This window comes from Octopus bimaculoides, chromosome 6 (assembly GCF_046866305.1).
Source record: "Octopus bimaculoides isolate indiv1 chromosome 6, ASM4686630v1, whole genome shotgun sequence".
NCBI classification, from domain to species: Eukaryota; Metazoa; Mollusca; class Cephalopoda; order Octopoda; family Octopodidae; genus Octopus; species Octopus bimaculoides.
The window spans coordinates 86,608,269-86,623,268 of record NC_142933.1 but is presented as its reverse complement, the minus strand read 5'-3'; the positions used below and the strand labels follow the sequence as shown (position 1 = coordinate 86,623,268).

Genomic DNA, 15,000 nt, shown 5'->3' with positions numbered 1-15,000 from the left:
ATATATATATATATATATATATATATATATATATATATGTATATATGTATATGTATGTATGTATGTATGGGTATGTATTTGTGTAAATGTGCGTCTGTATTTGTGTGAAGTGCTTATGCTTGTGCATTTGTATTTGTGCGCGAGTATATGCATATATCTGCGCGTGTATATATGTATGTGTGCCTCACTTTCTTTTATTCGCGAGGGGAGATAAGTTTGTAACAATATAAAGAGAACAGTATATAAAAGAAAAAGGAGAAAGAGTGTGAATGAAAGAAAGAAAGAAAAAAAGAAGGAAGGAAAGAATGAAGAGAGGAAGGAAATCAATATGGCATAGAAGTTTGAGATGTAAATATCCCTTTCAAGGTTTTTTTGTTTTGTTGTTTTTTTTTCCATTCTTTTTCGTCTCGTCACTTGCTTTAGATAAACCATTATTTCTATTCTTTTATGAATAACAATCTATGATTTATAGAAATGTCATGAAAGTTTACCATTTGGTGAATGTATTTTCGTTAGTAGCACAGTAGATTCGAGGACAGATTACACACACATGCAGGCACACAGTTACACATATTAAATAGACTACAGCAAAGCCGTCACTAGTAAGCGAGTATGACTTTGTAACATATATACTTTCTGCTAATTGTTTTAGATGCACATGTAGCCGCGGGCATACATATACACAGTTGCCCTTCTCTTAAAATTGAGCAAGGGAAATATTCAGGATGTGACAGCAAGAGGGAAAGATAGCTATGCTGACACTTGACTCTCCAGCTCCCATTTCGGCCGAGAAGACAGGTGTATACCAACTGTCATCATTCCAAAGTCGATAAATTAAAGTACCAGACAAATACTGAGTTCTTTCTCCGCAAATCTTAAGCTTTGCGCTTAAATTGATTTCAAATTTTGGCACAAGGCCAGTAACTTCAGGGAAGGCGGTAAGTTCATTACATTGACCCCATTGTTCAACTTGTATTTATTTTATCGACTCTGAAAGGATTAAAGGCAAAGTGGGAACCAGCAACATTTGAAATCAGATTGTAAAGACAGACGTAATGCCGTCGAGCATTTTTCCCGGCGTGCTAACGATACTGCCAGTTCGCAGCCTTTCGTTGCGTTTATATTAGAAACAATTTAGGGCGAGTTGAGCGGCAGAATCCTCAGATAGAATACCTTGTGGTATTTTTCTCTCTCCTACGTTGTGATTTCGAATCCCATCGAGGTGAGTGTTGACTTCCATCCTTCTGGGTCTATAAAATAAAGCACCAGTCAATCAACAAGCTTTGACTTGATATCGTCAACTACTCCTTACCTATGTTTCTCTGTTTCTATGACTTGTGTCTGTGTTACAAACAATTATTATTAACCTACAAAATGTCTCGGGTAATTAGTTCAGGCTGGTAACGCTTTAAGTTGAAATTCCACCGTGAAATAGAATGGGTTAATCTTCCCCTTCGGCTACTGCAAAAGAAAAGAGAAGGAATTCAAGAATGTTTATATTCTGAAAAAGAAGGTCTGTGAAGAGTAGTTAGTACGTAATAGATGTATTATATAAATGGTGGGAGTAAGGATGAGAAGTGCATCGTGGAGGTCTATATGAGATAGCAAGGGAGCAAAAAGACTAGAGGAGCAGAAGCACCTCAGTAGAACATTGATAACGGAATCGTCAATCCATTGACGTTTTACTTTTTTTCTTCTCTCCGTCATCGTTCTGATATAGTATATGATGTAATGTAATGATGCACAGTATCAGCGTCATTTTAGATAGTGGGTCAATACACCAATGTAGGCCTCATTTGAACCTTGGATCGCCACGTGAATTCAGACTTCATTTGAACTTTGATATGAAGCCTGTTCAAACTAAATCTGGAGTAGAAGTTGGCAACACATTTTCCAAGAATTCTGGTTGGTAACTAATATTGTTGTATTTAATAGGTCCGGTTAATACGTACTGAACTCGTTTGATTTCCGATACAAAGTCCAAGGTCCATTGAAGTGGTTGATAAAATTATTATTAGTAATGCAGTAGGGTCAAATCCTTTGAGTACACCAACTCTCTTCCTTTCAATAACAAGTCACACTGCTAAGAAAAATGCTATTATCATTAACCCATTTTTAATCCACCAGTCGTTTCATTATCGACCCAAACGTGCATTGTGATATAGTAACGTTATAATTCGTGTTGCTTATCGACATAGCAATTCGTATTGCATATAAGCCGATTAACTTAAAAGGCATACATTGAACGAGATCCTTCAGCTAGTCAGCTAGTAATTTTCATTTGCTTTAGGGCATAGCTTACTCGACTTGAAAGGGTTAAACGACAAAGGAATCTTCCATTGAATGACTTCATGAATAATTTATTCGATCATTGACTAACTTCTAAAGATACTATCAGCGAATGAACGTTTGTTGAGAATTCTCTCGTCCAATCAATAGTATACAGTTACTATGCCACTGTCTCCATGTCATCTTAACGGCATTTATTAAATTCCTGCTAGCTTTCTATTTTTGCTTGGGTTTTGCTACCATAACTTAAGAAGTCTTTGGTAAATCGTTTAGAATATGTCTAGATAATGGATGAATGAATGAATCAATGAATGATGATGACGATGACGACAATGATGATGATGAGAAATTCTTTTATCAGTTCTTTTATTATATATATATTACAGAAGTTACAAAAGAAATCATTGCAATAGAATGCAAATAAATAAAAAACAATCACTGAACTTGATCGATATTTCTTTAATTGTTCCTGAACGTGTTTGAACTTGGAAAGTAAAGAGGAGGCAAAAATAAAAAAAAAGGCGTGAGGCTCAATATAGTGGGTGTTTAACCCTACTGAGCGAAAAACACAAGGTGGGGCCTTGGTCATGATTTGATTTTGATTCTGCGTTGGTGTAAGTTTACTTATGTCAAAAGAAACCTTGAGAACAACAATATACGTCCTATTTGAGCCAAGTTGAAAGAAAACCAGCATTAATATTTTCCTACTTTGGTACATAGATATACTTCTTATTTGTATTTATTTATATAAAGATCAGTTATGGGCAAACTAATGCCTGAAGGACTTTTTGAACTGCACGCTTAACTAAAAATTACCTTAAAATTTTTGTAGTGCGACGCAACTTATGATGTACCATATCTTATGCCACTCAGGTCTCGAAAAAGTTGTCCAATCTTGGAACAGGTTATCACTCGAAATATTCTAGATGAGGAGAAAATATTAGCAAAAATGCTTGAATTTAATTTAGAATGAACGGTGTATACTAAGTCTATTGATATTTAAGAGATTTAGTTCTTATCAGCCCAATGCACCTCACTGCACAAACATCCCTCAAGCTGTAGTAGTTATAATTCAGTGAGTAGTACAAAGATGTTCGTTTCTGCCAAAGATGTTCGTTTCTGCCATTGTGACACCTTCCATCCATGTGGATTGTTTTCAATAATCACAATAAAAGAAGATAAGATTAATCACATAATCTCATCAAGTTAATCAGGGCCTTCAGGATATGAAATGCTGTAATATCTGTATACATATCCCGCACTCTAACATGTGATGAACCCCTAGAAACTCAAAAGACATCCAACATATTTCACGTAATATTACTTAAAAAATGCTCCATGTATCCAGACCTTGTGGACACCCTGTATAATGTGTTGAACTGGCAGAAACGTTAGAACGCCGGGCGAAATGCTTAGCGGTATTTCGTCCGTCTTTACGTTCTGAGTTCAAATTCTGCCGAGGTCGACTTTGCCTTTCATCCTTTCGGGGTCGATAAATTAAGTACTAGTTGCGTACTGGGGTCGATCTGATCGATGCCCCCCCCCCAAAAAAAATTTCAGGCCTGGTGCCTAGAATAGAAAAGAATATTATTAGAATGTGATGTTAATTTTCTCCTTAAACCCTAAGTGTCCTCAGTTACGCCAGGATCCAACAGGATGGCGAAAGATTAAAATTCATGGTATAAATATACAGAATAATATCGCACATAAGTATATTGTGCTTTTAACCTATATTTATAAAAAGATGTTATCTCAATTCCATGGAACCATGCTTTCTAATATTATGTACATTTAAATTTACAATGTTTTAAATCTAATCCTGTTCCAGTTGTGTTTACCATGTTATGTTTATGCCCCGGCTAGTATCTACAATGCTTGTGAATATTTATTTTATTCACTGATTCCGTTTTGTAGGTGGCAGTCGGTGCACGAAATTGACAAGTCTCAGTTAAGGTGAAATACGTATGTTCTTCTCATCAATAACTAGAGCAATGTTTACCTCGATGCGATATATATTTTGTCATTTTCACTAACGTCTATGAAGAGAATGTCATCTGAAACAGTTGCACATCTTGGCTTCTAGCGGTGAGTATATATTTAGTATGATACACAGATATCTATAGACACATACGCATACACAAATATCTATGTACGTGTAAATATATATATATATATATATATATATATATATATATATATATATATAAATATAAATTTATTTAAGGCTTAAGTGTTAAGAGTATCACTGGCTTTATGTTAAGGGGAGTCACTCAAACATTATATTCTATGTTCAAATAAAATATTAGACTTAACCCATAAAGAAAGGAATTTTATCTACTATGAGTGTGTATGTGTGCGTGCATGTGTGTGTGTGAGAGTGTGTTTGTGTTGGTGTGTATGTGTGTAATCATGCACACGTTCACACATACCTGTATATATTAATTGCAAGCATAATATGCTACCAAGAATATTAAAGGTTTACAAGTCAATATTGTGTCTAGGTATGTACGTAACAAGTTGCCAGGAATATGTTAACAGTTAAAGTGGTCAGTCCAATTGTGCTACACTGCTAAACATAGTGGGTAATTAAGCAAGGTGTTAATGGATAGGGTGGATGTGGTGCTGATAAAAGAGAAATAACTCTTGAAATATGAATATACAATCATTACCTATATATATATATATATATATATATATATATATATATATATATATATATATATATATATATATACATACAGATAGATAGATAGATAGATAGACATATTTGTACATATATATTTCATCTATATCAATATCTATGTAGATATCTATATGAATGTCTATCTATCTATCTATCTATCGTATATATATATATATATATGCACACAGACATACATACACCCATATATGTGCATCAATACAAACATGCATATGTATACATTTATATATACATATATATATATATATATATATATATAAAGCACACACACACATGTATATATATATATATATATATATATATATATATATATATATATATATATATATATATATATATATCTGTGTGTTTACAGTGAGACCGCGTGCAGGAAGTGGTTGTCTTGATGGACAATGTAGGTAGGAAATGTAATTAGAACTTTTCTTTGAACACCTTGTGTAGTGTGGAGTCACCGAGTAAACTGGAAACTCGATAGTATTATACACGTCTGTAAATTTGCGCAAATATAACACGCATATACATATATGTGTGCATGTGTGATGTGTGCGTGTGAATGCGTGTATATATATATATATATGTGGGGGGGGGGTGAGTATGCTTTTGTGCAAAGTGTAAATGCACATGTTAAATGAAACACTTTGGGAATTAAGCAAACCTGTATATCTGCATACTCATGAGCAAAAATGCGCATACAAATAGACAGATACATGCACGCCCACACACACACACACACACACACACACACACACGTACATCGACACACATATACGAAATTACATACGTATATATATATATATATATATATATATATATACGCGGTTATGTGTATGTATTGGCGTGTGTTTGTAGATCCAGTTTGTTATTGGTAAGTAGAAGTTGTATCTGTTTGTCTTTCTGTATATGTACGTGTGTTTTAGCGTGCGTATGCGAGCGCCACTACATAACTATGTCGGTATCTGTTGTCTTTGATCTTGACATGCACATGCTTTGAAGCGTATAAACACATACACAATCACAAACAGACACAGGCACATACACACATAGCACACATGTCTATACACATAATGACACATACGTGTATAATGCGTTTGCATATAAACATTTTTTTGTATATATGCATATATGCATGTATATTTTCTTTGTATTTGTTTGTTATAGTTTATGTATTTTTATTTGTGTATTTATTTAAAATATTGGTAAAGACTGAAAAAAATAAGCTACACCGTGTCATCTATCGTTGTGTGAGAGGTCACAATGACACTATTTTGGGCCGCAGAAATGATAAATATAAAGAGAAGCAAAAAAAAAAAAAGAAACTTTCGTGCAAACATACAAACACACACCTAATGCTTTATGTTGTTCAGCAAATCTATGGGGCGATTTAAACTTAGTAATGCAACGTTGGGATAAAATGTCTCGATTCTATAGTATTTCTGCTGGTGGTCTTTGATGAAGAGAAATTTTGGTTCGTATTATCTTCTGATACTTAGATAGGTGTGATGTGTCCATAACACTTTCCTCGCGAATCGCAAAGCATATCTGAAAATAAGATGAGCATCGACATCCATTACCATATGGTGTCGTAACTCAGTAAGCTATACGTGGTCTGATCAATAAATATCCGGACCGTTGCTATAGTAACTAAGCTAAGTCACGAAGAATAAAGCCGCTGGGCACAGATTGACCTTGAATTCTGTTGTGCATGTGCACCAAGTTTTAAAGTTTTACCTCACTTCCGCTGTTTACAGCAGTGCTTGGAAATAAGGTGTGTAGCGTGTGATCATCGCATTGACGACGACAGAGAAAGTTGAGCAGAGAACCTGCATCAAATTTTACCAAAAGCCTGGCGATATCTGCTCAGAGGCCTATGCGAAGTTGTTTGTCTAGTGCTATCTCGTATTTCTGTGTTTGCGTATTGGGTCTAAAAAATGATTGAGGTGATTGGGACGGTAGCTGTTGCTTGCTGTTCTGGAGTGCCCTGTTTTGATTTATGGAAGGTGTGTCCGTATCTATATCCCATGTTTGGATGTGGTGTTTTAGGGGCCGTCGTTGGTAATTATTTCGTGTAGTACGGGTTTGTTGTGTGTGGTTGTTTAGCAGATTGTTGGAACGAAAATTTCGTTGGTAGCTGCTTATGTGGGTGGGTTGAGGTTGCAATGTCTATCCTGCAAGTAGTGATTTTTCATTTCTCTGTTTGAAGTTGCGTTATTCCCGTTGTTGTTTCGCTGGTGGGTTACTAAGTTAGGGTTAGGTCTTGTATTCTTTTGTAGGTAGGGGAGATGATTCTGTTTTTTAGATGGTTGTGAACCTGTTTCAGTGTTGTTTTGATTTTCTTATTTTTAGGAAAGGGTTGCCGGAAGCGTACTCTGTTTGAAAGACAGTTTCACACTTTGAGAACCAAGTGGCGCTTTTTCCCAGTGTTGGAGGGATTTCAGTTCATCTTTATCACAATCTTCTTTCCATAGTTTGGAGATCTTCTCTATGTCGGAGCCTTGGGTCATATTGCTTGATCTCTTCATCGACGGACTTTACTTTATGTTCATTCGTCTGATCCTTCAATTTTAGAAGTTCTATTTCCATCTTCATTGTTTCCATTGCCATTCTTTCCCTGAGGCGCCTTTGTGCCTCGGATTCATTTGTAACGGCTTTGATAAAGAATTTGCGTGGGAGAATTATATATATATGACGGGCTTACACGCAGTTCTCGTCTACCAAATTCACTCACAAAGCATTCATCGGCTCGGTGCTATGGTCAAGACGATGCACAGTGAAACTCTACCCGAAACCACCCGACGGTGTGCTAATGTTTCTGCCAGCTCGCCGCCTTTTCACCTATTTTAGTATTATCTACTTAGATAAGACAGCGAGCTGGAAGAATTGTTAACACACTGGGGAAAAATACTTAAACGCATTTCGTCCGTCCTTATGCTCTGAGTTCAAATTCTGCTGAGGTCGACTTTGCCTTTCATCGTTTCGGGGTCGATAAATTATATATCAGTCGAGTTCTGGGGTCGATGTAATGTCAAGCATTGTGCCTATAGTATAAAGGCTTATTATCTACTTAAATAAGACGGCGAGCTGACTGAGTCGTTAGCACACCGGACAAAAACTCTTAGAAGTATTTCGTCCCTCTTCACGTTCTAAGTTCAAATTCTGCCATGGTGGACTTCATCGATGAAATGAATACTATTTGAGCACTGTATTCCAAGTGATCGATCAGCCCCCTTCCACAAAATTTCTGGTTTTCTTCCTATATTAGAAAGCTTTGTTATCCGTTTAAATAGAATTCGTTATCGTAATTTACAATTTGCTTTTTTTGCTTTTTTTTTTACACTTGTTCATGTGTTTTTAATATAAATTACTCTGCCTAATCCTAACTATAATGTCAGCAGAGAAACAATTATGGTAGAAAAAATTTGCTTGTTAAATTAGTTTGGTAAGAAACTACAATGTGGCTTTATTTCTACACTTTATTTCATTTTTTGCTTTGTTTTTACGTAGGCTATCACTTATTTGATTTACGCAGTGTTCTATTTTTTATCTTCTCTATTATGTATACACACACACACACACACACACACACACACACACACACACACACACACACACATTTATATATATATATATATATATAGTTATTATTATTATTATTATTATTATTATTATTATTATTATTATTATTATTATTATTATTATCATTATTATTATTATTATTATTATTATTATTATTATTATTATTATTATTGCTATTATTATTATTATGTCTTTTGTTACTGCACTAGTTTATTAGTTATCTCATGTCTTATGTCTCAGTAATCTTATAGATTTTATCTCGCAAATTATCTGTTGATACTAAAGTTCACTTAATGTTCAGATGATGTAAAAACGGTTAAATAATTACCGTGGAGACAAAAAGTAAACGCGTATGTTCGTACGTATCTGCAAGTCCATGTGTATATACGTGTGTGTGTTGGTATATGTGCGTATAACTGTGAGAGTTGCCTATTCGCGTACGGCTGTACGCAAGTATTTTATGAGTCCTATTTCTGTCTTCGATAATCCATCGCCATTATGTACGAAGCAATGTATATTTTCAAGGGTAACGATTTGTCAGATTCTCTCGAGTTTTGTATACAATTCTCTGCGCTATATTCTTTTTCAAACCATATACTCTCTGAGTTTATTTCCTTTAAAGTTCAACTTTGCCATTCATTCTTTGTGGGTCAATAAAAGTGTATTCAAAAACACGATGTTGAGTTCGCAGAAGTGCTACAGTACCGAGTTAGATAACTCACGGTGTTTGTTTTATGCGTTTTCATTCTGACCACAACGCCTGCGTCGATACACTGGTACTACGCTACATCGGCCCATGATGATGTCCTGTTCCATGAATAAATATCAGTGAAGTAGAGACAAAAGTCTTGCGATCATAGACAGTTATAAGTCGTCCTCGAATAAACAAACGAAGAAAAAAATTGCCTAAACCTAACTAAAGGCTGTGTATTTGCATGGACCACATTCTCCGACAGAGATCAGGCAATGTATTTTTTTCTTAATTCATACCTATCCTATGGTTCTTTATTAACGAATGTATATATATATATATATATATATATATATATATATATGTATATATATATATATATATATATATATATGTGTATACTTATACATGTGTTTATATGTATTACAATGTATTATGATTCAGGCCAATAAGGCACTTTAATGGTAAGATGCCGTGTCGGGTTAAAACTAGAATGTATACACAGCAACTATAGACGAATACAAACATTGGAACCGAAGTACAAGCATAGAGATATTCAGCTTATATCTGTACAAATAATTGAACCCAACTGAGCATACAATTAGCCTTTGGGCCAATGAGAAACGCACATTGTATTAAACATAGGGCCCATAATATACTTCGGAACACGCGAGGTGTAGGTTCCGAGAGATGTGAATCATAAATAAAAAATATAATAACGAACGATGGATTGCTGTCTGTTCATTATAGGTGTTTCCAACGAATTTTTTTTTAATTGATCAATGGGTACATTATATCGTTATAAAAACCCGTTTTCTGCAGATGAACACATGAACCACATGTGATTATATCTATGCACATATATATGTATATATATATATATATATATATATATATATATATATATATAAATAAGGATAAGATCGATATTTAAAATATTGATCTTATCAAGTGGTCAGCATGGGAATAAAAACCATCAAAGGTAATAATTATTTAAAATTATAATACAGGGTATCAAGAGATACCACCACGCTGAAAAAATAGCAGTCAAATCCTGACTCTAAAACCACAATAAATGTCCGCATGGCACGATTAGCGAAGACGAAGACCAAATAAACCAGTAAAAATAAAGATAATTCCAAATCCTGGATTTCTGGCTTTGCATAAATAATAATGCTCTGCCTTCATCCGTGGAATATACTCCAGTACATAAATACAAATACATGTATATTCCACTGATGAAGGCAGAGCATTATTATTTATGCAAAGCCAGAAATCCAGGATTTGGAATTATCTTTATTTTTACTGGTTTATTTGGTCTTCGTCTTCGCTAATCGTGCCATGCGGACATTTATTGTGGTTTTAGAGTCAGGATTTGACTGCTATTTTTTCAGCGTGGTGGTATCTCTTGATACCCTGTATTATAATTTTAAATAATTTTATATATATATATATATATATACGTATGTAGTTTGATATTTGTGAGCATGTACGTACATACACGCATGCATATAGACATATGTGTCGAGGTACGTACGTACGCAAGTATGTATGCATGTACGTATCTAGGTGGTTAGTTGGCAGAGTCGTTGGAGCGAATATAGAATTCCTTGCAGTAGTAGTTCAGACTCACTGTTTTCAGGGTTTAATTCACACTAAGTTCCCCTTTACCATTCAACTATTTAGGATACATAAATTGAGAGCCAGTTTAGTGCAGGATCCGAATTGTGGACGCAAAAGGAGTTCGATGCTACGATCCAATATAGCTACAATTAAGTTTTCGCCGGGCTATGAGAGTTGCTTGTTAGTCAATTCCAAGCAAATGTGTGTCGATTTTCAGCAGTAACTTATCAACTGTCTGGAAACTTATCACTGTCCGAAGACGGTGGCTTTAGTGCCTAGTTTGTTGGTCGCCTAACCCCCTCGATTTGGTAGTAACAGATCACAGTACCAAGTTCAGCGGATCACAATTTTTTTTTTTTTTTACTTCAGACACCAGTGCATATGGAAAAGAGTTATTGGCATAAATAGTTACTGAGTCCGCTAGACGATCCCATTTGTTCATGCCCAATCAGATGAAGACATCAACTATTTCGCACCCCTCCATTTCAGCGTAAATTCCAACAAATTGTCAAATAGCAGCTCCCCTGCATTTTATAAGTAGTCAGAGTCATAATGAAATAGAAGTGATTTCATTATACTTAATCATATTAATGCTACAGACATATTAATACAGCAGTAAGGCTTTAAGGAGAAAAGATTTAGATATAAACTGGTAGATTTGTGTATTATATCGAATAAGCTGAGTCTCGTGAGTTTATCTGCTATATTGATAATCCACCCAAATACTGCATCACTGCAATTCCAATAACGAGTTCCTTATGTTGAGATCGATATATTTGAAATATTCATTTACTAAGTCTGCTAATTACTTTTCTTAGTGAGTGGGGATATTCATTTTACATTTCGAGTAGAAGCGAATGTTATTATAGTGGTTTCAAGGATAATCATAGGGCGATGACACAATTCATTTCACTTACTTCACTTTCCTCTATTCAGTGCTTAAAATATAAAACAAAGACCATAAAGGGCGGCATAACGACAGAATGACTTAACTCTTCAGCTTTACATAACGATAAAATACTATTTACTAGATGTGTGAAAATTCTGTTGTACATTGGCAATTTTAAACGTATAAACACACACACATACAGACACACATACACACACATACATTCATTATATATATATATGAATATATATTTTTTTATTCTTTTACTTGTTTGTTATTTTTCTTATTTCTTTTATTTTTAATTTCTTTATTATTGGCAGTAGAAGAGCACAATATACTTGAGCCATGTAAAAAAGAAAAACAGTTATTGCTATATACAGTCATATACATAGTTGTCACAGTTGTCCAGAGCCTCTTTGAACAGGGAAGTGGTGGGCACTTGAATGATATCCTGTGGTAGCTTGTTTCACGGGGCTGCGATTCGGACAGAGAATGCGGCCTTCCGCCTTTTGAGTCGAAAGTGTCGGGGATAGAGTTTGCAATGATGCCCGCGAAGGCCTCTATCCGGCGCAGTGGTGGAATATCCCCGCAAATGGTAAGTTTATATTCCCGTTGAAGGTGTTTGAAAGCTAGGATGAGATCCTTCCTCATTCTCCGTTGTTCGAGTGAAGGTAATGCCAGACGTTGGAGACGTTCCTCATAAGTAAGCTTAGACAAGCCCGCGAACATTCGGGTGGCTAAGTGTTGAACCCGTTCCAGGTGCTGAATGTCTTTCTGGAGATGTAGGTTTGAGCCCTGGATGCAATATTCGAGGACGGATCGAACTAGAGTGACGTATAAAGGCCGAAAGACATCTATTGAAAGGTTGACAAAGGACTGGCGGATGAGGAAAAGATTCCTTCTGGCTTTGTTCGCCGGCTCGATATACTGCCGTGTTGATTTAAAAGTAGTATCGATCATTATGCCGGGATCTTTTTCTTCAGTGACCATCTTAAGATGTTGGTGCTGGAGGCCAATAGTCAAGGGAGATTTTGGAGGTGAATCTATTGGCAAATGGCTGCATTTAGAGGCGTTCAAAGGCAGATCCCATTCTTCCGCCCATTTCCAAACTCGATTTAGCGACGATTGGAGTATGTCTTATTGATTCCTAGGCGAGACATGCTTGACGTCGTCTGCGAATAGGAGGACTCTTCCATCAAGGAAATCTGGTAGGTCATTGATATAAAGAAGGAAAGGTAATGGCCCCAGCATCGACCACTGGGGACGCTGGTGCAGGCATTCATCTCCGCGGAGAGATCTCCATTTATCTACACCCGAAAGGTTCGTTGGCTCAGGAAGGAAGAAATCCATGAAGTCACCAATGCTTGACTAATTTGACTGTGACCCTGCTGGAGCACTGGCTTTAGTCAAATAAATCGACCCCAGGACATATTCTTGGTAAGCCTAGTACTTATTCTACCGATCACTTTTGCCGAACCGCTAAGTTACGTGGAAGTAAACACATGATTGTCAAGCGGTAGTGGAGGGACAAAAACAGACAGACACACAAATATATACATATATATATATATATATATATATATATATATATATATATATATATGATGGGCTTCTTTCAGTTTTCTTCTACCAAATCCACTCACAAGTCTTTGGTCGGCTCAAGGCTACAGTAGAAGACACTTGCCCAAGGGTTCACGCTGTGGGACTGAACCCGTGGCTGTGTTCTTAACAACATATATATATATATATATATATGTATATAATATATACATATATATGATATGTATATAATAGCAGTATAGCATGTGGTTTCAGAGAGTCGTGCGGAAATCACAGAAAGCTCTTCTTACCGGATTTGACTATTTAATTATCATATGATTATCATAGTTGGCTAATTGATTATCATATGATAATCAATTATGAAGAAGTGTAATGTAGAGTGTCTATATAACTAAAAATTTGCCTTGGAGTGAAACTTAATTCTATAGTCACCAGAATATTAACAGGCAAAGTTGATCCCATCTGGATTTGAACTCAGAACATAAGGAACTGTAACAAATATAACCAAATAATTTGTATTAAAAGTTCTTCCATTGTATCACCTTAAATGAAACTGAATTGCTTCAATATGTCCAATATATTTTCCCTTTTTTCTAACACACCGTAGGGCTAAATCTAAGAGAGACCTGGCTGCTATTTCTAACAGGGCGAATTACCTTATTGATGCACCCTCAGTATTGTTGTATTGGTGGTAGTGGTAGTGGTTGTATTTGTTGTTGTCATACGTAGCATTATTCTTATCATCAGAAGCAGTAGCAGCATCCGCTACGACAATACTGGGTTTCCTTAAAATCTATTTTTTTACAATATATTTTACATTTATTTCTCAAGTTTCGCAAGGTGATGTTGGCAGCAATTTTGCATCCTTCTTCCAAGCACTTTACATCGCAGCAAGACATCGATGAAATACATGCTTAACAAGCACATATCAACATTAACTTCGTGCCACGTTACCGGCACAGACTGGACCCATCTGCTGCGGGTACGTGCTAAAATCGCAGATCGTTCGACCTTCTTCTTGTTTTTCATGGGCAACGCGGCATGAAGGTTTTCAACTTAGTGAAACTAAAGCGTGATTCGATTTCTCATCAACATCAAGTTCTACCAGTCGATTTATTTTTCAGGAATTAAATAATATATTTTTTCCTAAATTCTGGAGAACAAGATAAATAAATAAAAGAAAGAAAAAATATATAAATAAAAGAATGAATATATAAATAATTAGAGAAAGAAAGAAAACCAACAATAACGCTTAGATCAAAGAAATACAACGAATCCGATTAATTAGTTTCGGATATTAATTAATGCTGTTTTTGCACTCTCTCTCTATCTCTTTTCTGCCCTCACTCTCTCTCTCTCACTCTCTCAGTGTGTGTGTGTGTGTGTGTGTGTGCATATATATATGTGTGTGTGTGTGTGTAACTATATATATATATCTGCATACATAGATACATTCATGCGTGTGTGGTGTGTGTGTGCGTGTGTACGTGTGTACGTGCATGTGTATGCGCGCGTGAGTGTGTGTGTGTGTGTGTGTGTCAGGTGTCCTCATCCTAGTCGGTTTGAATCATTGAATGACACTTGATCTATTTCATATCACCATTGATTTTTATATGCATGTAGGCGCTCTATACGGGTGTGTTCGCGCGTGCATGTGTGTGTGTGTGTGTGTGT

The 15,000-nt window shown here is 35.7% G+C and overlaps 1 long non-coding RNA gene across 3 annotated transcripts in view; it reads left to right on the top strand.

Annotated features, from left to right (window-relative positions):
* Positions 1 to 15,000, top strand: part of LOC106879850 (uncharacterized) — a 210,330-nt gene that overhangs the window by 170,272 nt on the left and 25,058 nt on the right. For all 3 annotated transcript variants that reach the window (XR_016242351.1, XR_016242349.1, XR_016242350.1), the window contains exon 7: positions 4,204 to 4,374. This is a non-coding gene — a long non-coding RNA (uncharacterized LOC106879850). The remainder of the gene's footprint in view (positions 1 to 4,203; positions 4,375 to 15,000) is intronic.